The sequence below is a fragment of the Anabrus simplex genome, chromosome 1 (assembly GCF_040414725.1).
Source record: "Anabrus simplex isolate iqAnaSimp1 chromosome 1, ASM4041472v1, whole genome shotgun sequence".
NCBI classification, from domain to species: domain Eukaryota; kingdom Metazoa; phylum Arthropoda; class Insecta; order Orthoptera; family Tettigoniidae; genus Anabrus; species Anabrus simplex.
The window spans coordinates 76,724,270-76,749,602 of NC_090265.1; positions in this window are offsets into that span (position 1 = coordinate 76,724,270).

The following is a 25,333-nucleotide window of genomic DNA, read 5'->3' on the forward strand; positions in this document are numbered from 1 at the left end:
TTCAATCTTCCCATCCCCCGCCAAGGCCCCTGTTCAGCATATCAGGTGAGGCCGCCTGGGCGAGGTACTGGTCATCCTCCCCAGTTGTATCCCCGACCCAGAGTCTGAAGCTCCAGGACACTGCCGTTAAGGCAGTAGAGGTAGGATCCCTCGCTGAGTCCGAGGGAAAAACCAACCCTGGAGTGTAAGCAGATTAAGAAAGAAAGAAAGAAAGAAAGAAAGGTTATCAGGAAAATATACTTGGGGAAAAACATGACGGCCTCAATTCCTGGAAGCGAGCTGGAAGCCAGCAATCAATCACACCCAGCCCCCTGCTGAGTTAACGAGTTCTAAGTGATCCTTATTTGGTGTGGGGAGGTTGCCAAGCCAATTTCTTCCACACTCTCTGCACTTTTTACCCTTTCTTCATGTCGAGAGCAGTAGATGATTTGACAAATCCGGCTACAGTACGCGTAGTAAATCCTATAAGCCGCTATTAGACACCGGGCTGCCGTTGGAGAGTAGTAGTGTGAGGCGAGTTCGTCATGTTTTGTCCCCAAATTTACCAGCAAGCGGCGGTGGACTCCAGCTTAATGAACTCCACAGGCTTCTGCGGCATGCGGGCAATCGAAATGGCACATCGGGCAGAGGTGAAGACGTGAAGAGGATCACGGCATTGAGTAAAAAGTCCGCGCAAAATGTAGGACTTAACATCAGCACAGTGAAGGCGACGTACCTGAACGTCAGCAGAGGACACTCTTGAACCTACAGCATTAAAGTATTCGGCAGAGAGGTTTCAAGTATCTGGGAGCTGTACTTATCCAGTACAACCTCGAGGACGTCGTGCTGAAACGCAACAAAACCACCGGAACAGTGGTTTTCTCGTGCAGATCACAGTTCGAGTCGTGCTTCCTATTTAACATCGCAAAATTCGAATCTACGAGACTGTTGCCCGACCCATGCTAATCTATTGGGTGTAAAAACAAGGTAGGCCAAACTTTCTAGACACATTTCTTACTGGTGGAAGAAGAAAATAGGGTAGGCTATATGAACATGGTCGCGAAATGAAATGGCGTATGGCTTTTAGTGCCAGGACAAGTTTTGCTCACGAGGTGCAGGTCTTTTGATTTGACGCCCTTAGCCGGCCTGCGCGTCGTGATGTGGATACACCCAGCCCCCATGCCAGCGGAATTAATCAATGATGGGTAAAATTCCCGACCCTACCTGAAATTGAATCCGGGATCCCTGTGACCAAAGGCCAGCACGCTAAGCATTTAGCCGTGGAGCCACACATGGTCGCGAAGACATGCCTACATCGTACAATATGAAGTGTCGAATGGACTTTCTTCCACCCTTCAAAAACCCGACTATCTCTGCCGGGTTTGAACCCGCTATCTTGGGATCCGGAGGCCGACACTTTAGCACTGATCCACAGAGGCAGCTGTATATAAATATGGGAAACGCAAAGGAGCAGGCCGGATCAGCATATATGAAATGTTCAAAATATCCTCTGTTAGCATCGATGCATGCATCAACCCATTTTCGCGACGTTCTGAATCCCGGATGTTCGGATGTACCCCTGGAGTCTGAGGTATGGTCTCATGGTTACGTCTGGTTACATTTCATGCAGGGCTTAAGAAAGAGTTTCATGTGGTATCTTGATACGTTCTGTTCCTCTGTGTTTCCCATGATTAAGGTACTTCTTATACTTCTTTATCTGTTTACCCTCCAGGTTCGGTTTTTCCCTCGAACTCAGCGAGGGATCCCACCTCTACCGCCTCAAGGGCAGTGTCCTGGAGCGTGAGACATTGGGTCGGGGATACAATTGGGGAGAATTACCAGTACCAGTACCTCGCCCAGCCGGCCTCACCTGCTATGCTGTACAGGGGCCTTGCGGGGGGGATGGGAAGATTGAAATGGATAGACAAGGAAGAGGGAAGGAAGAGGTCGTGGCCTTAAGTTAGGTACTATCCCGGCATTTGCGTGGAAGATAAGTGGGAAACCATGGAAAACCACTTCGAGGATGGCTGAGGTGGGAATCGAACCCACTCAGTTTACCTCCGGAGGCTGAATGGACCGCGTTCCAGCCCTCGTACCACTTTTCAAATTTCGTGGTAGAGCCGGGAATCGAACCCGGGCCTAGTTTAACTAGTTTACGCAACGTAAACAACACTGTAGATATATAAACATGTTTTAATTGTTGCCATTGATGCCATTAATTCTGATTATTCGGTCAGCTTCCGCTTCGAACGAAGCGCTGTGCCACGTCCGGGGAGCCATCTGGTGACGAAATTCTTTACGTTCCTCAGAGAAGGTACCATTTCTATTATAACATCTAAATTTCAAAAGCTCATTGTTCAAGAAGCCTTTCTCGTGGACAGTCGAGATTTTCTTCTGATGACGCAGAGCACAGCTCTCTGAGGAACGTAAAGAATTTCACCTTATATTTTGACACGGCATAAGCCCAAAAGCCTATATAGTGTCATGTTTTAAGTGATTTGATAGAATCTGAGGATGTTCTTGTAGAATGAAACATGTAATTCTTTGTGTAATAGTGTGTATGTTTACAGGTATGTTTACAGTGTTATAATTTATATTGTAATTGCTGTTTGACAGCCTGAATTTGTTTTGTGGCATTCTATGCATAATTGTATAAAATGAGTTCTAACATGGATATCAAGCGTTTCCAGTCCCATGTTTTTATAACATACTTACTTCTTCTGCGTGTGATGAATATGTCCAGGACGTTTGATCGTGACTTATTGTTACAACCTTTATATCCCAAAGACATTGTCCGTCACGAAGTCTTGATGGACACCGTCTGGTAGTGTTCGAATACAAGGCGCTGTGACAGATTCGTGGTACTGAGTTTGTCGATGGGGGATGGAAAAAAAATGAAGAATAGAGGATAAGCACCCAATATGTTGTAGACCATGCATGAATAACTTCATACACGATCATGTGGAGGGGCTGCCTGGCTGAGGCGGTAAGGGCGTGCTCGGTTCGCCCGGGAGAACATGGGTTCGAATCCCCGTCAGGAAGTCGTCAGATTTAGGAAATGAGATTTCACTTCCGGAGGTGCACATGGCCCTGAGGTTCACTCAGCCTACACCAAAAATGAGTACCAGGTTAATTCCTGGGGGCAAAGGCGGCCGGCTGTAGAGCTAACCACTCTAACCCATCAAGTGCAGAGGTTACGGATAATGGAAGCCTTTACCTTCCACCCCTCCAAGGGCATTCATGCCCTGTACGGAGATGACTTTGCATTGCTTTGCGATCATGCGGAGATTTTAATGTAGATTCTTACGCTTTTCAGCTTTCAGTCTGCAATGTGAAACAGAGCGTCCACAATTCTCTATTAACAACTAGCTCTGTGACCTCATTGAGTTCCTCACCTCTTATCATTAAATGTTGGGCTCCTTGACTGAGTGGTCAGCATAGAGACCTGTAGTTCAGAGGGCCTCGGGTTCGATTCCCTGCCGGGCCGCGGAATTTCATCTTTAAGTGGTTAATTCCCTTCTCTCGGGGACTGTCATCAACATCCTTGAAACTCATACACAACACACGACATTATCCGCCACTACAATAACACGTAGCTTCCCATACAAGACAGATGCTACCCACTCTTTTCGCTGGGTCTGTCTTACAAGGGTAGCACCAGACTAGCAATAGTCACACGAAATTATTATTATTCCTGTTATTTTAATTTGAGTTTTCTTAGAACTACAGCACTAGCTCTGTGCAATTAGTGTGTCGGTGGCGATATATACGTTCCTGTACTTGACGCTTGATCACCCGAGTGTTTGCATTGTTTCTCGATGTAGTAATGACAATGCCTCGCTCGAGGCTGGAACAAGGGATATACTGACAGAGATATTAGCGCTGTTCTGCTAACATAATGGCACCACATGCATATGCATGCTCTGATCCGGCTTAGAATCGGGGTCCACAGTGATATCTCAAACAAAAGCCTTCCATTCCCTTCCGTCAGCACCTTGCTTATCTTAATCCCTTAAATACACATGTTAGGGCGATACCAGCACTATCCTAGTGAACTTTTAAGAATGATCCCATGTTACAACAAACTGAGCATCGACCATTACTTTCCGGACGAATACTTCATCAATATGGAAGACTATAAAAATAATCACTTCCCAGATTTCTTTTCTAGATTTTCTTTTCTTGCTAGTTGCTTTACGTCGCACCGACACAGATAGGTCTTATGGCGACGATGGGATAGGAAAGGGCTAGGAGTGGAAAGGAGGTGGCCGTGGCTTTAAATAAGTACAGCCCCAGCATTTGCCTGGTGTGAAATGGGAAACCACGGAAAACCATTTTCAGGGCTGCCGATAGTGGGGTTCGAACCTACTATCTCCCGAATACTAGATACTGGCCGCACTTAAGCGACTGCAGCTATCGAGGTCGGTTTTTCTAGAATTTGCTGTGTGTGAGCAAAAAGTGGAATGCGAATTTTCTATACGAAAACAAAAAAAAAAGTCTTAAGGGTACATATGTATCAAATATGAATCTTTTAGGACCCAATTTATAGATTCTTATCTAAGAAACTATTTATTCCAAGTCTATCAAACTGCGCACAGGTGTTAATAACAAACGGGGAAAAATACTTGAATAATAACAACTGAGCAGTGTCAGTTCAAAACGTGTTATTTCTACCTTAAGAAAGTTGTGGGAAGAGCGCAGGAAACATAAAATAAAAGGTACAAGGAATGTACACATAATCGGGTTTGGTACTTCTTTTTTTTTTTTTTTTTGCAAATTTACTTTACGTTGCACAGACACAGTTAGGTCTTACGGCGATGATGGGGTAGGAAAGGGCTAGGAGTGGGATAGAAGCGGTCGTGCCCTTATATTAAGGAACAGCCCCAGCATTTGCCTGGTCTGACAATGGGAAACCACGGAAAACCGTCTTCAGGGCTGCCGATAATGGGGTTCGAACCCACTATATTCCGAATGCAAGCTCAGAGCTGCGCGACCCAAACCGCACGGCCACTTGCTCGGTGGTACAATTTTCGAGGAATTGCAACTTTCTGGTCAGGATTGCTCATGACAATCGATAATAATTAACAACTGTAATACATGTGGACGAAAACCTCCGTGGCTCAGGCGGCAGCGCGCCGGCCTCTCACCGCTGGATACCGTGGTTCAGATCCCGGTCACTCCATGTAAGATTTGTGCTGGACAAAGCGGAGGCAGGACTGGTTTTTCTCCCGGTACTCCGGTTTCCCCACTCATATTTCATTCCAGCAACACTCTCCATTAACATTCCATTTCATCTGTCATTCATTAATCATTGCCCCAGAGGAATGCGACAGGCTTCGGCAGCCGGCACATTTCCCATCCTCGCCGCTAGATGGGGCTTCATTTATTCCATTCCCGACCCGGTCGAATGACTGGAAACAGGCTGTGGATTTTTTTCAGTACATGTGGACGAAACATTGATGTTTTTTTTCTTGGAAGTGGAAAGAAGACCTTTTGAACAGACACAGACACGCCATAACTATCTGCATCCCTTAGTTCGGTATGCAAATGGCAACAAGTCGCATTTAAATGGTTAAATGTTTTCGCAAACTAATGTACACTTTTCACGGATACTACGAGAGTCAGAATATTCTTCTTGTGCAACTTAATGACACAAGTACCAACCATACGAAAACCTACAACCTGTTTTCCAGTCAATGACTGGATCAGGGATGTAATGAATGAGGCGCTGACCTTCTGATCCCAACTTGGCAGGTTCGATCCTGGCTCAGCGCGGTAGTATTTGAAGATGCTCAAATACGTCAGTAGCTTTACTGGCACGTAAAGTAACTCCTACAGGACTAAATTCCGGCACCTCCGCGACACCGAAAACCGTTCAAAAATTATTTAGTGGGACGTAAAGAATAACGTTATTATTGTAATCATTCCTCCCAGGAAGGGGAAGGCAGACCTCCTAGACGGTGACACCGTCTCTGAGGCCAGGATATTTGTTTCGGAGAAGGATATGTGAGAAGAAGGTGAGAGGGTTGGCGGCGGTCCTGGTATTCACTTTAGTGCAGCAGGATGGAAAGCCATTCTCAGGAAAGCCGATGTTGGGGACCAGCCCCTCTCCGTCTCCCGAATACAGAGGCGTAGAGCCACGGTGGAGCCGTGGCCACTCATTCTCTGCTCTGTCGGCGGGTTGGAGTGCAGAGTTTTTAGAGCACGGACCAGCCATGGCCACTTGTGGACCGAAACTAGAGTGACCAACTGTTGAAGGAAGGAATGAGGGACAGAACACTAAATCAAGGGAGACATTCCACAATTTTGGGGGCAAGCTACATTTTAAGCAATAATTTTAAAACGGTCCACCTCTGTGGTGTAGTGGTTAGTGTGATTAGCTGCCACCCCCGGAGGCCCGGGTTCGATTCCCGGCTCTGCCACGAAATTTCAAAAGTGGTACGTGGGCTGGAACGGGGTCCACTCAGTCTCGGGAGGTCAACTGAGTAGAGGTGCGTTCTATTCCCACCTCAACCATCCTGTAAGTGGTTTTTCGTGGTATTCCTACTTCTCCTACAGGCCGGGATGGTACCTAACTTAAGGCCACTGATGCTTCCTTCCCTCTTCCTTGCCTATCCTTTCCAATCTTCCCATCCTCCACCAAGGCCCCTGTTTAGCATAGCAGGTGAGGCCGCCTGGGCGAGGTACTGGTCATCCTCCCCATTTGTATCCCCCGACTCAATGTCTCACGCTCCAGGACACTGCCCTTGAGGTGGTAGAGGTGAGATCCCTCGCTGAGTACAAGGGAAAACCCAACTCTGGAGGGTAAGCAGTTTAAGAAAGGAGAACTTTAAAACGACAAAAATGTCACATTTTCTAAAGCATTGTGTTGCTTCATTCCTTCTTTTTGAACCAAAAGTACTCTTACTGAAGAAATAACACAGAAAGAAACATTTAATTTATCTTTATTGTACAATTTCGTTTCCAGTCTGTGGGCTGAGGACTGTTCATCCATGAAGTATAGTGAACGTCTTCTTGTAAAGTTTACAAAACGCCTTGTGGACATTACTTCGATAAGGAGATACGTATGGCGTGATTGTTCCCCACTTTGCATTATATGCACTTACGCGTTTATTTTTCCCTTTTGCCTTCTCGAGTTTAAATGATGGCGTTCTTTTTTGCGACGAGGTAGAAGTACAGACATCACACTCTCCAAAAACTTAAAAATAAAAACACCAGTTAATATAACAAGTCTATGCGCTTCGTGCTACAGAATGGCCGCACACGCGACGCCACACACTACGGTAACTTGAAAGCTACATCCGGAACACTTCTGAAAATATGCTATAAACTGTTTTCCTTGTACTTTCAAAGATCATACTGTTGGCAACGGTTACTCTATGTTAGTTGAAACTAGGTGACAGGACGATTACTTGCGTACGGTATTGTGAAAATTCGTACCGTGGACAATTACACGAAAGTTCATTCAGACAAAAAACGAAAGAATTGCGGGAAAAATGTCGTGCCCCCGCGGGATATTTACAAAATACCTTAAAATGCGAGACGGTTAGTCATTGTACCCGAAACCCACTCTGCATGCGCCGACCAGACAAATCGATAAAAAATTGACAGGTTCATAAGAATTCTCTTGGGTATAGTGTTCATTTCTGGCATTTAACAGTTCCTTGAGAACAATAATGTTGCTTGTTTTAATGCTCGTTCAGTTGTAATATACTTTGCTATACAGCATATATTTTAATAGACGGTGAGAAAGAATCCACGACATAGAGTTGCCACATTTAAACAACCTCAAATGCCACTAACCGCAGCCAGAAAAGCCCGTCATCTTTAGAACTATAAGCCGACTAAATAAATGTGCGTCTGAGGTTGACAGTTAATAACTCTTATTTCTTCTTTGGGTTTGTAGAGCTTAATTAAACGGGATTCTCATTGGATGAAGAAATAGCCACACGAAATTATTATTATTATTATTATTATTATTATTATTATTATTATTAGCTTGAAGTAAATTTCGGCACACAAGCACTAACCTAAGAACAAAGGAAAGGTCTAGATGTGAAGTGAAAGGAGAAGAGTAAGGAAAAGATAAACCTGAGTAGTTGAAACAGACTGCCTTGTAATTTTATCGTTTAGCTATATTGACCTCGTTAAGACGCTGCAACCCGAATGTAAAGGTAGGCTGCCAATCAACACTAGCGAACTGCTAGAACCCAGTTAAGGGGATAGTCCTGAGCAGGGAAGAGGTGATGTAACATTCCATTACAAACGTAAATCACTGTTTCTATATCGGCAGGATTCCCTGCACGAGGACAGAGAGAGCTTGTGTTATACGGTAATTTTGTTACTTCGCCTTCCAGAACTTAGTGTTGACTGCAACGCTTTGAAAAAAGATTGAAACTCACCGCCTAAAGGATTACAGTCGTCCAGTGGCGCTGAATGCGTGTCGGACGTGGACAATAAAGGAGTGCGACAAGAACTTTCTACGGGTGTTGGAGGGAAAAATCTTAAGGGAGATCTTCAGCGCCGGTCACGATTGAGCTGAGTGGCGCATCGCGAGCAACGGTAACTTCGAGAGTGTCACAGCGACTGAAAAAAAGGGGAGGCTGAGGTACCTCGGGTACATCATAAGTATGAAACAGAACCGAGCAGCAAAGAAATACCTCGCCCAACATTCAGGCGGCCAACGAAGGAGGGGAGACCAAGGACAAGATGGTTGGACAACGTTTCGAGAGATCCGGAGTTGTTAGGGATCCGGACGAGAGAAAGGATGGCTCTGGACCAAAAGAAGTGGAGCTGATGACCTAGCTGTTAGGCCCCTTTAAACAACAAACAAACAAACAAACAAACAAACAAACAAGAAACAAACAAACATCAAAAGAAGTGGACGATTGCTATTGGAGAGGCCAGACCCTTCACGGGCTGTAGTGCCAGTGAGAGTGAGTGAGTGAACGAGTGAGTGGACATTTCAATAAAGGAGCATGCGACTTCCTTTTTAATCAGCTTTGATTGTGACATTTACTTTTCCTGGCATTATTCTCGTAGAATCGTTGGGGCAGCACACTTCCGATTCTCTTTCTGCGTGTTACGCCCCGAACAGCGTTTGCGGATACCATTGAACTTCATACCTTCACTGATTCAGTCAAGTCATTCTTCTTTGTTTTTCTTCGAGATCGTAGTGCTGTGATGGCAATCCTATTCGCGGTGCTTATAACCATTGTCCAACTCATCTCAGCCTCACCCTTTGCATTAACTCCAAGATCATTTTAGGGTGGATTGGAATTTTAATTTCAATTATTTAGTTCCTCAGGCTCGGGGACTGGGTATTTGTACCGTTTTGCAGGATCGGAAATCATCTCGGAAGGCCCCACACTCACAGTCGCATAGGTCACCTATACTGCGTCAACTCGAAAGACTTGAACTGGGCCTCTCCGGAAGCCACGCATCTTTATTATTATTATTATTATTATTATTATTATTATTATTATTATTATTAATGCGTTTACCCTCCAGGATTGGTTTTTCACTCCGAATCAGCGAGAGATCCAACCTCTATCGCCTAAAGGGCACTGTCCTGGAGCGTGAGACTTCGGGTCGGGTTGATACAACTGGGGAGGAGGAACAGTACCTCGCCCAGGCAGCCTCACCTGATATCCTGAACAGCGGTCCTCTGAGGGATGGGAATATTGGAAGGGATAGACAAGGAAGAGGGAAGTAAGCGGCTGTGGCCTTAAGTTCGATACCATCCCGGCATTCGCCGCGAGGAGAAGTGGGTAACCACGGAAAACCACTTAGAAGATGGCTTAGGTGGGAATCAAACACCCCTCTACTCAGTTGACCTCCCGAGGATGAGTGAACCCCGTTCCAGCCGTCGTACCACTTTTCAAATTTCGTAATAGAGCCGGGGGAAGAAGCTAATTACACTAACCACTACACCACAGAGGCGTATTTTCTTCTTATTATTATTATTTTATTGATAAAAACGATTCAAAACATGTTATGGTGTCATATTTCTTTCAGTAGTGTATAGGTACTTTCCCTCGTGACTCGTAGATATGGCATGGTATGGATTTTTCACCCTTCAACCCGCGATATTGGGTTCCAGAACCATTTGATCACCGGCGTCGGCTAATAAGTAACATATTTATCACTGTATGCTCAACACCATACATCGTTTAGCACAGAAAGTCGAGAGTCCTACTCTGATGAAAATCATTCGACGTTTCCTCCTTCATCTTCATCATGCAGGACCAATGCTGAATATTGTCTTCTCGTCAGTAACTTGTTATATTGGCCATCTTGCCCTAGGTATAGCACATCTTTTACATTAATTCCTTTCGCATAGAAGTTATGTTCAATGAATGTGAAATGCAGAATCAACTTTAATCTCGAAGAAGGAGTCTTGTAACTGCCGCAACACCAATAATGCTTCCCTTTCATTCTGATGGCTTTGAAGATTGACTAGTTAGATAAGCTACTGATTGAAATTTATTCTCATTCTCTCACTCTACAACGTTAATTTCAACTGATCCCTTTCCCTTTCCGGTTCTTTGAAGTCGACTCATTTCAGTTCCGCTAGCAGTTGTACATCCGCCACTCTTTATATACACACATTTCCGAACTCAGTGTTTGACTTTCAAACTGATTGGAAATTTTAGTCCCTTTTTTTTTTGGTCTTTCCCTTTTTAATCACAACCACACTTTCACCTTCATTTCTTCACACTCTAATACCCTTAGTTAATTTCACTAGCATTAAAAAAAAAGAGTGAAGGGGTGTTTTATTTTGATACACGCTAAAGTGAGTGACTCAGACGGTAGTGGGTTGGCCTTCTGAGTTCAAGTTGATGTGTTCGATCCTGGATAAGTTCTATGGTATTTACTGGTCTTTTTTTTTTTTTTTTTGCTAGTTGTTTTTTACGTCGCACCGACACAGATATGTCTTACGGCGACAATGGGACAGGACAGGGCTAGGAGGGGGAAGGAAGCGGCCGTGGTCTTAATTAAGGTACAGCCCCAGCATTTGCCTGGTGTGAAAATGGGAAACCACGGAAAACCATTTTCAGGGCTACCGACAGTGGGGTTCGAACCTACTATCTCCCGAATACTGGATACTGGCCGCACTTAAGCGACTAGCTATCGAGCTCGGTATTTACTGGTCTAAATACGCAAGCTTTGTATCGGTAGATTTACAGGTAAATATATAACTTGTTTTTTAAAAATATTTGCTTTATGTCGCACTGACACATATACATTTTATGGCAACGACAGGATAGGAAAGGATTAGGAGCGGGAGGAAAGCGGCCGTGGTCTATGAAAATGGAAAACAACGGAAAACCATCTTCAGGGTTGCCAACGGCGCGATTCGAACCCACTATCTCCCGAATGCAAGTTCACAGCTAAGTGCCCCAAAAGCACGCTGCTACTCGCTCGATAGTAAGAGAACTCCGGCAGTACAAAAATCTCAGTACATCGTGACCAAAACCGTCAAAAGTAGTTACAAGTAAAATGATGTAAAAGTTCTTACCTCACGTAAAACTTACCTTTTTTTTCACTTTGTGTCTCTCTCATCATATCATCACTACAGTACTAAATCCGTTTCCTCTCTTAACACGCACTGCGCTCCTACCTAGAACTTTTCCCTATTCGCTGAACCTACTGTCAGTGCATCGAATTCCCTTCCTGTCAACTTTAGGGAAATAAATTTAAGATGAATTGCCGAAGGTATTTGCTTGATTCATCAAAATGACTTATGAGATGAGAGATCAAATAGTAATGTACTTTATTATTATTACAATTTGTTTTACGTCACACCGACACGGATAGGGAAAGGCCTAGGAGTGTGAAGGAAGCGGCCGTGGCCTTAATTAAGGTACATCTCCAGCATTTGCCTGATGTGGAAATGAGAAGCCACGGAAAACCATCTTCAGGGATGCCGACAGTGGGGTCCCAACCCACTAACTGCCGGATGCAAGCTCACAGCTGCGCGCCCCTAACCGCACGGCCAACTCTCCCGGTAGTAATGAACTTAGATTATAAATAAATATTAGGGTTAGCTTGAGAATTGTTGATTTAATTAATTAATTAATTAATTAATTAATTAATTTATTTATTTATTTATTTATTTATTTATTTATTTGGTGTATGGCTTTTAATGCCGGGAGTGTCTGAAGACACCTGGTGCACGTCTTTCTATTTGACGGCCGTGGACAACCTGCGCATATGGATGTGAGTTGATGGTGATGAGATATGGGGAGGATGAAACTTGCTGTTGGCACATAGACTACTCCTGTTGAATGACACCAAGAAGTCCGCTCGTGGCTCAACGTCCCCATCCGATGAACGAATCACCGTCAACAGCCTCATATGCCCTCATTCCTCATAAACACAGAAGAGAGTTTTGAAACTAAATCCAATTTTTTGCACTCAATTTAGGTGCTTTTATGGTTCTTCTTGTTTGGATTTCGGCCTACGTTGCACCGCGAGAAGCAACTGGTTTACTGGTTCTCCTTTTCTTCTCCTCCCAGAATTATTTCATCCTTTTGCTGAGGTTCCGCCTCGTTTCTTCTGGTCAGGTGGTCTTGGCCTTTGCATGTTCTTCTTAGAACTCCTTGAAATTTATAATTTGAAACACTGCTCGATTCCAGATCTCATTTGTACTGAACCATACAGTTCATGTGCCAATAGTCTGGATTTTAGCACTAGATATTGGGATTACTTGAGACCACCCTGGAAGTCATTGTATAATAGTTTATTTCATAAGAGAGTCCTGAGGAAGCATTTCTCGTGGGAAGATAGCTGCAGCATCATTATGAAAAATTCCAGAGACTCATAAAAGGAATTTATTGCCCAAGCGAAGCTTCTTAATTGAGAGCGGGGACGCGCACCAGGTCGCGGGCAAGCCATAATTTGGAGGGAAGAAGGAATTAATTTAATATCTCTGGCTACGGAAGAGATGCATTGGATCTGATAAGAGAATTGCAACCTGCATAATTTCCGCTAAATTTTGATATACAACATGGCTGTAATTATAGATGCATACGTTAAGTATGGTACTTGACGTACTTTGTGCGGGAGAACTTCGAGCCGCGGGCGCGGGTTATCCCATACGCAACCAAGCGGGCGTGGTAACGCTAGCCTGATTATAAATGCAGGACCGCCTGGCCCGTCAGCTTCATTCTTAGCCTGTAAGGCTGCTTGAACCAGATCGTCACGCTGCGAGTCGGTATCGAAAACAACGTCTTATCTTCGAGCTGCCCACACACCTAGCACTATTGAATCTGGGAGAAATTGCCCCTACATCGACCCAGTATGAGCTTCTGCACACTCATAGCGAGGAAGCAATAACGGGAGCTGAAGCCGGCACGACATCGGGAATCGACCCGGGAACATCTGGCGTACCTGCTCAGCACGATGTCGAAGAGGACATCTTCCAACCATCTAAGAAGCTGCAAGAAATGTTCTCGCCAGCTAGAATGTCTCCAGTCGTCCACCTGTATCTGCTGCCAGCGTCACAGTCTATCATGATGGGGTAATTCCAGTGGTCCATACGGGGAGCCGTTCCGTCATGGTCATCGATCATTTCAGGTCAGAGCTTTCCAATTTGTAATAAGCATGTAATTTAACGTCAAGGTAGGAACAAGGTTGGCCGTCAGCCAACATGTAAATTTATATCAGGAAAATTCTTTGTAAAGTATAGCTATGTCCCAGTCTCGAACCCAGTATATTAGCGTAGGTAGTAGGTTGTATATTCCTTGTTGGCGTGATTACATTTCTATTCGGTAGTATTATGTTAGTGTACTTGTTGTCTCCATGGGTCATATTGGATTCTCTTGGTCATGTTAGTGATGTCAGACAGACAGATACTGTTTATAGTGCAGCGTCAGGGCATATTTCTTTGCGGTCGTATGTAGTGTATTGAAGATCAGGATTTACCCCCATAAACTCACCTAGCTTAACGTATCAGGGTTGGCGTGTTCTTATGTTTGAGAAATTTGGGCATTATGCATGTAGCTGACTGTGTGTATTGATATGGAGAAAGCCCCAGCACTGATTAAGAATGTGTTAGATGCGTTTGAGACGCCTTATTATGGCTATGTGATTATTGCGCACTGGATTGTGCCCTTGTATACTTATGGATGAGCCCAGTGGTGGCGGAAATGAGATTATGTTGTATTGTTTGTGACATTGATACGATGGCGTGTAGCCCATGTGTAATTAAGAGAGCGCTATAGAAGCCAAATTATGTGAGGTACGATGAAAGCGAAACTTTCCTTGCCGTCAGCCTACCGGGCCGTCAGCTGAGCTACTCATAAATAAGAAGGGCCACCGCCTGTCTAGTGCGAAGTGCTGATGAGGGTGGAGTGTCTGACGTCACAGTCTTGGAACTCGGCAATATAGCTGCCTGCGGTTTGTCGAGTGTTTTGAGGGGAAGGACGACCTTGATGTTACGCTGCTTGTCGAGATTACATTTCCGTTTGTTCTGCTTCATTTTAAACGACTTGCCCGTTATATGTTGACCCTAGGATGATGGAGTTGTGTTCCTATTATTTTTTGTATGTGGTTATTGGATGCCTTGCTCTTTACTGGACCAGGGATCTATACCGGGTCAGAGCACTGTACATAGTGTGTTTATATTTGTTAGCTCCAGGGTTCGATGCTCCGAGGCATAGTAATTTTATGATCAGGAGGTTACTGTTAGACGTGTATTTGTGCAGATATCCGTTTTTTCTTTACTCCATTACTTACGCCATTATCCCATGCTTGTTACAGCCTTGCTGTTTCGCGAAGGCAGTGAACTGGTAGTCGTCGGCTCAACATTATATTTATCCCAGTTATATTTGGAAAGCTCTTGTATTTGTAAATATTTTATTTTATGTAATAAATCCCTTATTGTAAAACTTTGAATGCAGCAAAGTTTTCTGGTAGATATTTTTTGTAGGATTTTCTCTTACCCTGCACTATTTCGTATCCACCTATATTACCTAATTTCGCCCTCGTTTATACCCCGATACCCTGATTCATGTTCTACTGAGCTGCAGAATGTAGACACGCATCGCAAGGTAAACTATATGCCAAAATACATCCTTTTGTGGGCGTATTGGTCACTATAATGTTCTTGGTTCGAACTCGGCGTTTGCCTGACGGGAATCAAAAGCATTATAGGGCACAGTACGTAGCCCAACTTCCATATCTTTTCTTGTCTTCTGAACGCATTTTGTGATCGTCTTAATTATTTTTGACGGCCTACGTTTATCCATTCTCACAAACTGTCCATAAAATTTCAGTCTTCTCTTGTGCATTGTGTCTATAATATTCTCTGCATGCTTGTATTAAAGATCTTCATTTTTCTTCTTCCACATGTACCGTCCTTATCCCTAACTGGTCCTAGGGTCTTTCTTATAATTTCTTCTTTCTTTCTTTCTTTCTTTCTTTCTTTCTTCTCTAGATCCTTGATTTCCATTTTCATATTCAGTATCAGGCATTCTGAACTATACAGTGCCTCTGACTTGACAACTGTTCGAGCACCATAGTGGTCAGCCAGGGGAAGTCAATCTAGAAAATATTAAAAACTACAACCTCACTAGCCCTTACAACGAATCTAAATACCACCTCCAGAATATTGAAATAATAGGGAAAATGGTTGGAACTCGTGGTACCATACTTCGTCACTTTGTCAAGGTCATCCCCGAAATTGTGACTCTCGTCCTCCGAGGATCGAACCAGATCCTGAGACACCACCTCTACAGCACTGAAATGCCGCACTACTGTTTACCTATCTCTTTTATAATTTAGAGTTTTCTTTCATTAATAGACCTGTATAGATAAATGATGATATGTTTTACTTTGTTTCTAATGGCAGCCTGGAATACAGGAGGTTGTCCTTAAATAAATGGAAATGTATATAATGTCTAAACTTTGATTAGAAGATGGTGATGGTGGTGGTGGTAGTGATTATTGTTTTAAGAGGAAGTACAATTAGGCAACACTCTTCTATATATTGTAACACTAACCAGAAAGAAAAAGTGGAAGGGGTGATGGTGGTGGTAGTGATTATTGTTTTAAGAGGAAGTACAATTAGGCAACACTCCTCTATACATTGTAACACTAACCAGAAAGAAAAAGTGGAAGGGATCCGACACTTCGAAAAATGAAGGTATCGGCCAAAGGAAGACAATGGCCACGAAGGGCGTGAAAATGAAGGACTCCCTGGGCCTCCATACGTAATACCGTCGGGGTCGGAAAAGAAAAAGAGTTGACCAAGGGAGGTCGGATAGGATAGATGAAAGTGATGAGCCTAGCACAAGTAAGTTAAAGTAATGTCAGGATTTAGCAGAGGGCTCCGTGGTCGCCAACCTACGCTCCCAAGTTAAGAGCCACTGGGTCCCTTTTAGTCGCCTATTACGACAGGCAGGGAATACCTTGGGTGTTATTCTACCGCTCCCGCGCAGTCATAACATAGACTGTTAGCCTATGTGCTACTTCCGTCTTTCTAGGCCATTCTTTATTCGCTTTCTGTTCAAGCCCATTTGGTTGGATTCATTCACCCAAATATTTCAATGTATTATTATTATTATTATCATCGTGAAAGATAAAATAATTGGAGAGAAACAAAGGTGATGACGGGTAGACTCGGTTGTTAGTGATTTAATGATAATAATTTCGTGTGGCTATTTCTAGCCTGGTGCAGCCCTTGTAAGGCAGACCCTCCGACGAGGGTGGGTTTCATCTGCCGTGTATAGGAAACTGCGTGTTGTTGTAGTGGAGGATAGTATTTGTATTATCTTTGAGTTACAGGGATGTTGGGGACAGTACAAGCGCACAGTCCCCGTCCCAATGGAATGAACGATTTAAGGCTAAAATCTCCGACACGACCGGGAATCGAACCCAGGGCCCTCTGAACCGAAGGGCACTACGCTGACTATTCATTCAAGGAGCCTGACATCTAATGTTAAGAGGTGAGGAACTCAATGAGGCCACAGAGCTAGTTGTAAACAGAAGATTGTGAACGCTTTTCTTCACATTGCACACTAAACGCTGAAAAGCATCACAATCTATAATTAAGATGTATCTGCGATATTATAGTCATTATTAGTGACAGCAGTCCGCCTCTGTGGTGTAGTGGTTAGCGTGATTAGCTGCCACCCCCGGAGGCCCGGGTTCGATTCCCGGCTCTGCCACGAAATTTGAAAAGTGGTACGAGGGCTGGAACGGGGTCCACTCAGCCTCGGGAGGTCAACTGAGTAGATGTGGGTTCGATTCCCACCTCAGCCATCCTGGAAGTGGTTTTCCGTGGTTTCCCACTTCTCCTCCAGGCGAATGCCGGGATGGTACCTAACTTAAGGCCACGGCCGCTTCCTTCCCTCTTCCTTGCCTATCCCTTCCAATCTTCCCCTCCTTCCACAAGGCCCCTGTTCAGCATAGCAGGTGAGGCCGCCTGGGCGAGGTACTGGTCATACTCCCCAGTTGTATCCCCCGACCAAGAGTCTGAAGCTCCAGGACACTGCCCTTGAGGCGGTAGAGGTGGGATCCCTCGCTAAGTCCGAGGGAAAAACCGAACCTGGAGGGTAAACAGATGATGATGATGATGATGATGATGATGATGATGATGATGATGATTAGTGACAGCATTATTATTTGCTGTAGTACCATATCATTTTTCTGTAATTATGATCAAATTCTCTATTTCATAGCGGCTAGAAGTGAAAGCGTGCGGTGCCGAAAGTTCGCCACCAATGAAGACGGATTTTAATATAATATAAATCCAATAATATCATTATTATACAAAACAATATCGTATGGTCATATTAACTGGCAGAAAGTAAGTTTCGAAGGCTAAAACATGGCACAAAACAACCCACATTGTAAAAACAATTGCGACAGGAACTCGACAAGAAACAGAACTGAAATCCGATTTTAATGACGAAAGCACAATGCGTTTGTGTACCATAATGATTCCTAAATTACCTGATGTGACAGTATGCTTCTTAGGAGAAGATAATTTATTGATTTATTCGAGTGTGCATCACCTGGTTTCTGTCTTTTGTCGGCGAGACACGTATGCCTTGACTATGACAAGCGAGGTTTTATTTGTTTTACTTGTGCAGCTTGACAGGAGACAGAGCTGCCCGGTACAAAAGAAAATATTAAAAACCATGCACCACTAACAACTGACTCTCACCTGATAAATGAAAAGTGTAGTGGAAGATTTCATCATCGGAAGAAATTAACAGCACTATCTGCAGTAAATATGAGTGCACGTGTCAATGTGAAATTAGGTCATACAAGTGGTAATAAAGTCTTGTCTCAGTTACAACATTTAGAAGATAATTTGCGTTTAATTTTATGACAAATTACGAGTGTATTTAATGTTAAACAAAAAGCAAAGTAAAGTCATCTCCGTACAGGCCATGGAGGCCCTTGGAGAAGTGGAAGGTAAAGGTTTCCACTATCCGTAACCTCGGCACTTCATGGGGTTGAGTGGTTAGCTCTACGCCCGGCCGCCTTTGCCCCCAGGAATTAACCTGGTACCCAATTTTGGTGCAGGCTGAGTGAACCTCAGGGCCATGTGCACCTCCGGAAGCGGAATTAATGTTAAATAAATCAGACGATAATATAAGAATTCAGTATCTGAATTGAACATGTACTTGCGGTAATCGTTGGAATGTACTCTACTTAAATAAGAGTAGTCCGGCTCCATGGCTAAATGGTTAGCGTGCTGGCCTTTGGTCACAGGGGTCCCGGGTTCGATTCCCGGCGGGGTCGGGAATTTTAACCGTAATTGGTTAATTTCGTTGGCACGGGATCTGGGTGTGTTTGTCGTCTTCATCATCATTTCATCCTCATCGCCTACGGGAGTCAAATCAAAAGACCTGCATCTGGCGAGCCGAACTTCTCCTCGGACACTCCCAGCACTAAAAAAGCCATACGCCATTTCATTTCATTTCAACTAAGGATAGTGGAAGCACTCACTCTTCCGACCTGAATATCATTATATTTGCATGGCCTAGGGCGGGGATGGCAAATTTTAACCGACTAGCACGTCAATTAAGGTCTTGTTTATTATTTTTGTACTGTCCAGCGTGCCATCTGTTATTTTACTTTAAAATCATCATAAAACCCACTCTTTGACTTCATTTACAGTAAGTATTAGATTAATTACATATAAATCCATTACACTGAATGTTACTGATTTTATTTTGCAAACATCACTCAAATTTACATTTAAAAAAGGGTACATTTTAAGAATAAAGTATATTTTTACTTTAATCTAATAAAATTTGTAAAACAATATGGCCATAGAGTGAATTGAGTCATAGTTCTTTATTAAAGCATAATATTAAAATATGCTATGTTGCTAGATTTTCGACCTATTAATTACATGTTCGAAACATGTTAATATGTTGGTATGCTGCCTGACGTGCCACACAACTCGTGTTCGCGTGTCATCTAGTGGCACGCGTGTCATAGGTTCGCCATCCCTGGCCTAGGATGCCTTTCTCACATTTCTTTGCCTTTACCCGGTGCTTTCAACGATTCGTAAAACGTCATCCTCATCATTAGTCGTTGTGCTCATTACTGAGCGTCGTGACCTCATAACTCCATCATTTCCGTGTTGCAACGTTGACAAGATGTCTCCATCCCGAGCGGTTTTCACACTACGTTAATATGACCTGAAGTGGTAGCCCAGTGATCTTCTTTGCCTGATCTATCCATCTGCTTGCTGTTCTTCCTCGTGGTCTACTGCCTTCAATTTTGCCTTATAAAATTACCTTTCCCAAGTTCTCTCCTTCTCGTCTTAGAATGTGGCCACGAAACTGGAGGTAACGCTCACTCACACGGGAAGATAGGCGTTTCTTGATGCAGAGTTCGTCCAGAATGGAAACATTAGTTCTTCTTTCTGTCCAGGATACACGTAGCATTCTCCACCAACACCACATCTCAAAGGCATCAATGCGTTTTTTGTCTTTAGCATTCACGGTCCAGGTCTCACAGCCGTACAAAAAAAGACGGAGAACACTAGTGATTCTACCAAGCGCATCTTCGTGGCTTTTGATATTGCCCAGTTCTGCCAGATCTTAGTAAGTTTAACCATTGCAGCACGACCTAAGACAATACGTCTTTTTACCTCTTTATCACAGTTTCCCGTGTCGTTGATGACAGACTCCAAGTATACAAACAAAACACAGCTCAAACACCTATCAAAGTCGTTTCGATAGAACAGCATCTCATTGTCAGTGTAGATACGTGGGAATATCAAATGTGTCACTCTTATGTTTTTTCTCATGGTCACACATGCCTTAAATTATATGGCGTCGAGCTTGTACTGATCTGCTTTGTTTCTCTGATGGAGGAATTTTAATATACGCGCTAGGAATTCTCATATCGAAGAAGTTATTGACGTAAAAGGAAGGGCACTGGAAACTATTGTTAGAAACTGTTGTTAGAGTCAAAAGAAACTCGAAGGGACAGAGAAGGATTTGATTTTTTACAATATCAAACGTATCAGATATTACAGCACTCTCCTTCCCCTCAATCTTTCGTTTGCTCTTTTAAGAAACCACAAGTTATGCTGGTGTGGAGGACATCAATATAAAGAAGAATCTATAGAAGCTCTCCATTGGAAAGTTATATTAGAAATGTTTTATTGAGTTCACGTTGTGGAATTTAATATAATCTGCGGAATTTTTTAATCCTACGAAATAAAACAAAATACGTTTTTACTCTTGTCAAGACGGTTCGATGTAGCTGCTGCTTGCTGCGAAATGAGAAAAGTTCCTCTGTATGTGTGCTAACTTAATTCGTTGTTATTACCAAGTAAATCAGAATTAGTTCCTAGTTTGAAATGGAGGAACATAATTGATTTCGTGTTTAAACGCTTCCTTCTTTATATTGTTTTATAATAACTAAGACGAGAAGCCAATAAATTATGTGGGTAGTAAGATAATAATTGAATAATCATATTAAGGGCTAGCCGAAGTGGTTTTGATTCCACACAAGGAATTCAACATCTAGAGAAGGTATTCCCACGTCTTCAAAGACTCGTGGTGACGAGGTTCACTCAGTCTACACCAGGTATGAGCACCAGGTTAATTCCACGGGCGAAATTGCCGGTAATATGGCTAACCATTAATTTCAGTTAGGGCTGAGGTTACTGATAATGGAAGTGATGGCTTTGCTATAATAACATCTTTCATGCCAGGAAGTAAGTGTACGTTATGTTATATCCGGTCCTTTTTAAAATATTCTGAACTTCATTCATTTTAACAATATATATTAAATTGAATTAAAATATTAAATACTCGGTTTGAAGGTTACACCAAAAATACACCAACATTACAACAAAATTACTCCGATGTTGTAACACATTTCTTAGGGTAAATACGAAAGAATATACACCGACTTTGCACCAAGGTGGCACATATAACCATGTAAAGTTTAGTAATTTTAAATTCCAATACGAATACAAACTTTTGTTGTCTAAAAAGTGAAAAATCAAGGTGGTGCGCGTCAGTGTGCAGCAGAGAAGTATGACGTTAGCGTTGTTGTTGTTGTTGTTGTTGTTGTGTTCATCGAGGGTCGTGCGCTGCTGATGGGGGCGATAGAGTGAGCATGGTGTAAATAACCAGGTGTCGCACTCCCAGCGTTGCGCAGTGACTAGTCAATCAGCACCTTGGACCTAAATCTCAAAATAGGAGGTGGCAAAAGATGACGGCATTTGCTATAAGATCTTTAGATCGTTACGTGGAAACGTGTTACGCGTAAATTAATGTATTTAATGATTTATATTTTCCTTATTTAATTTATGTAATTGTATTTTAATAATGCATGTTATTGCTTTATAATGAAATGAAATGTCGTATGGCTTTTAGTGCCGGGATATCCCAGGACGGGTTCGGCTCGCCAGGTGCAGGTCTTTCTATTTGACTCCCGCAGGCGACCTGCGCGTCGTGATGAGGATGAAATGATTATGAAGACAACACATACACCCAGTCCCCGTGCCATTGAAATTAACCAATTAAGGTTAAAATCCCCGACCAGGCCGGGAATCGAACCCGGGGCCCTCTGAACCGAAGGCCAGTACGCTGACCCTTCAGCCAACTAGTCGGACGCGTTATAATAATATATATCATTGCATTTTAATAATAAATTAATGAATATAACCTAACAGACAAACATTTTTCAAAATATTTTTAAAAAGTATAAATTTATGACAATATCCACCAAAAGTGGTGGTATTAGTAGCCTCTTAAACATATTTTCGATATTGTATTGTCTGTAAGAGCTCTAAATAGCAAATAATATTCTGGGAACGTTTGAAAATATTCTGAGAAGATTAAAATATTCGCGGGTCAGTTATCAAATATTCAAATATTCTGAACTTCGTTCATTTTAATAATATATTAGATTGAATTAAAATATTAAATCCTCGGTTTGAAGGTTACGCCAAATATACACCAACATTACGGCAGAATTACACCAATTTTGTAACACAGTTTTTGGGGTAAATACGAAAGAATGTGCACCAATTTTGCACCAAAATGGCACAAAGTTTACTCTACAAATGTAACATAATGCTTTTTTCGAAGGATACACTAAGAGTTTACCAATTTTGAACTATTATATTTGTGGGGTAAATAAGAAAATTGCACTAATTTTGCCCTAAAATGCGATTTTTTTTGCTTAACGTCGCACCGACACAGACATGTCTTATGGCGACGATGGGATAGGAATGGTCTAGGAAGTGGAAGGAAGCGACCGTGGCCTTAATTAAGGTACAGCCTCGGCATTTGCCTGGTGTGAAAATGGGAAGCCACTGAAAACCATCTTCAGGGCTGCCGACAGTGGGGCTCGAACCCCACTATCTCCCGATTACTGGATACTTTCCGCACTTAAGCGACTGCAGCTATCGAGCTCGGTGCCCTAAAATGACACCAAGTTAATTCCACAAATGCATCCAAATCCTTGGTGTAACTTTCGAGAATTTTTTAACCAAATTTGATTCAACAGTGGTTTTGACAACAAAGAAGGTTGAAAGAAAACTTTGGTGTAATTTTGGCTCGAACTTGGTGCAGAAATTGCTTGATTGATGTTGGTGTAAAATGGTGTAAATTAATGTAGTAAATATGAAGCGTAATTATGATGCAGTTTTGATGCATTTTTCGTTGGTGTTAAATCGGTGCATCCGTTGTTACTTTTGCACCACATCAGCACCACAAATATACCACGCTTGCACCGATAAAATTTTGCACCAATTTTACACTATTATTGCACTAATTTTTGGTGTAAACTCTGCCGACAGGGGCTGATAATTAGGAAGTCTTGTTTATAAAATAACCTGCAAGTTCGCAGTTCTGGTCTAAATTAAGTGAGGTGGCTGGGGTGGGGTGTACCGGGATTTGGGGGCCCGGACTCCTTAGTTACCCAGAATCCTGTTACCGAGCCTGCTCGTAATACAATTCACTGATCTAATTTTCAACAGTGAGCAGAAAAAATAATTTTTAAAATAGAAAATATAATTTCCTGAAATAAGTTGATGTAGGCCTATTCATTTCAAAACCTCACATCTGTTTTTAAAACTTTAAACTTGTTATGAAATGCAGCTACTTCTGACTTAAAATGTTATTCCCAGGCAAGAAAGATGTAAAATAACGTATGTTGAATCCTCAATTCGAAGGTGGGTTGGATCCTCAACAGTTTGCCCACTTCACCAGTCATATAGTGCCTATATTCGGAGTCTGCTGAAGTCTTAAGCGGTTCCTATGATGTTATACCTGTTATATAAAAGACGCTAACATTACCCGCCAGGTTCATAAGGAGACTCGAGATGGAGAGCGAGAAAGAGAGGAAGTCCTCACACGCAGAAGGATGTTTTCCTCGGTTCTAGAATTGCTTTCCGGAATACAATCAACTTCCAAGCGTTTTTATGGAATACTCTCGAGAGTGTACGTTTCCACATCATTAAGCATGACTGACCAACTGGGGTTATTACTAGAGTTTTTTTTAGAACTTGCTTTACGTCGCACTGACACGGATAGGTCTTACAGGGTCGAAGGGACAGGAAAGGCCTAGGAGTGGGAAGGAAGTGGCCGTGGCCTTAATTAAGTATACAGCCCCACCATTTGCCTGGTGTGAAAATGGTAAACAACAGAAAACCATGTTCAGGACTGCCGACAGTGGAGTTCAAACTCGCTATTCCCCGAATGCTTGATGATGATGCTGATGATGTTTGTTGTTCAAAGGGGCCTAACACCTAAGGTCATCGGAACCATCGGAACCTCCCGAATGCAAGCTCACAGCTGCACGCTCCTAATCGTACGGCCAAGTCGCCCGGTGGTTATTACTAGATATCGAATTGGTATACAAATGCGTATTTTGTTTGCCGATATGTAGACCTTCAAAACCGACAATGAAGTACGGTTGAATGTTAAATTGGATCAATTATTAAGCTTAATAGTGCATATAGTATATGTATATTTGCATATATTTGAAATTCAATCAATCAATACTGGTCTGCATTTAGGGCAGTCACCCAGGTGCCAGATTCTATATCTGTTGATTCCTAACCTTTCCTTAAATGATTTCAAAGAAATTGGAAATTTATTGAACATCTCCCTTGGTAAGTTATTTCCGTCCCTAACTCCCCTTCCTATGAACGAATATTTGGCACAATTTGTCCTCTTGAATTCCAACTTTATCTTCATTTCGTGATCTTTCCTACTTTTAAAGACACCCCTCAAACTTATTCGTCTACTGATGTCATTCAACGCCATCTCTCCACTGACAGCTCGGAACATACCACTTAGTCGAGCAGTTCGTCTCTTTTCTCCCAAGTCTACCCAGCCCAAACTTAGCAACATTTCTGTAACGCTACTATTTTGTCGGAAAACACCCAGAACAAATCAAGCTACTTTTCTTTGGATATTTTCCAGCTCATGAATTAAGTAATCCTGGTGAGGGTCCCATACACTGGAACCATACTCTAGTTGGGGTCTTACCAGATACTTATATGCCCTCTCCTTTACATCCTTACTACAAACCCTAAACAACAGATATGTGATATATAAAAGCCGCTAACATTACCATTCATTTACAATCCCATTTGTGTGATTATCCCAATGAAGATCTTTCCTTATATTAACACCTAGATACAGTAACCCCCAAAAGGAACATTCACTCCATCAACGCAGTAATTAAAACAGAGTGGACTTCTCCTATTTGCGAAACTCACAATTTGACTTTTAACACCGTTTATCATCATACCATTGCCTGCTGTACATTTCACAAGATTATCGAGGTCATTTTGCAGTTGCTCACAATCTTGTAACTTATTTATAAATAACATCATCCGCAAAAAGCT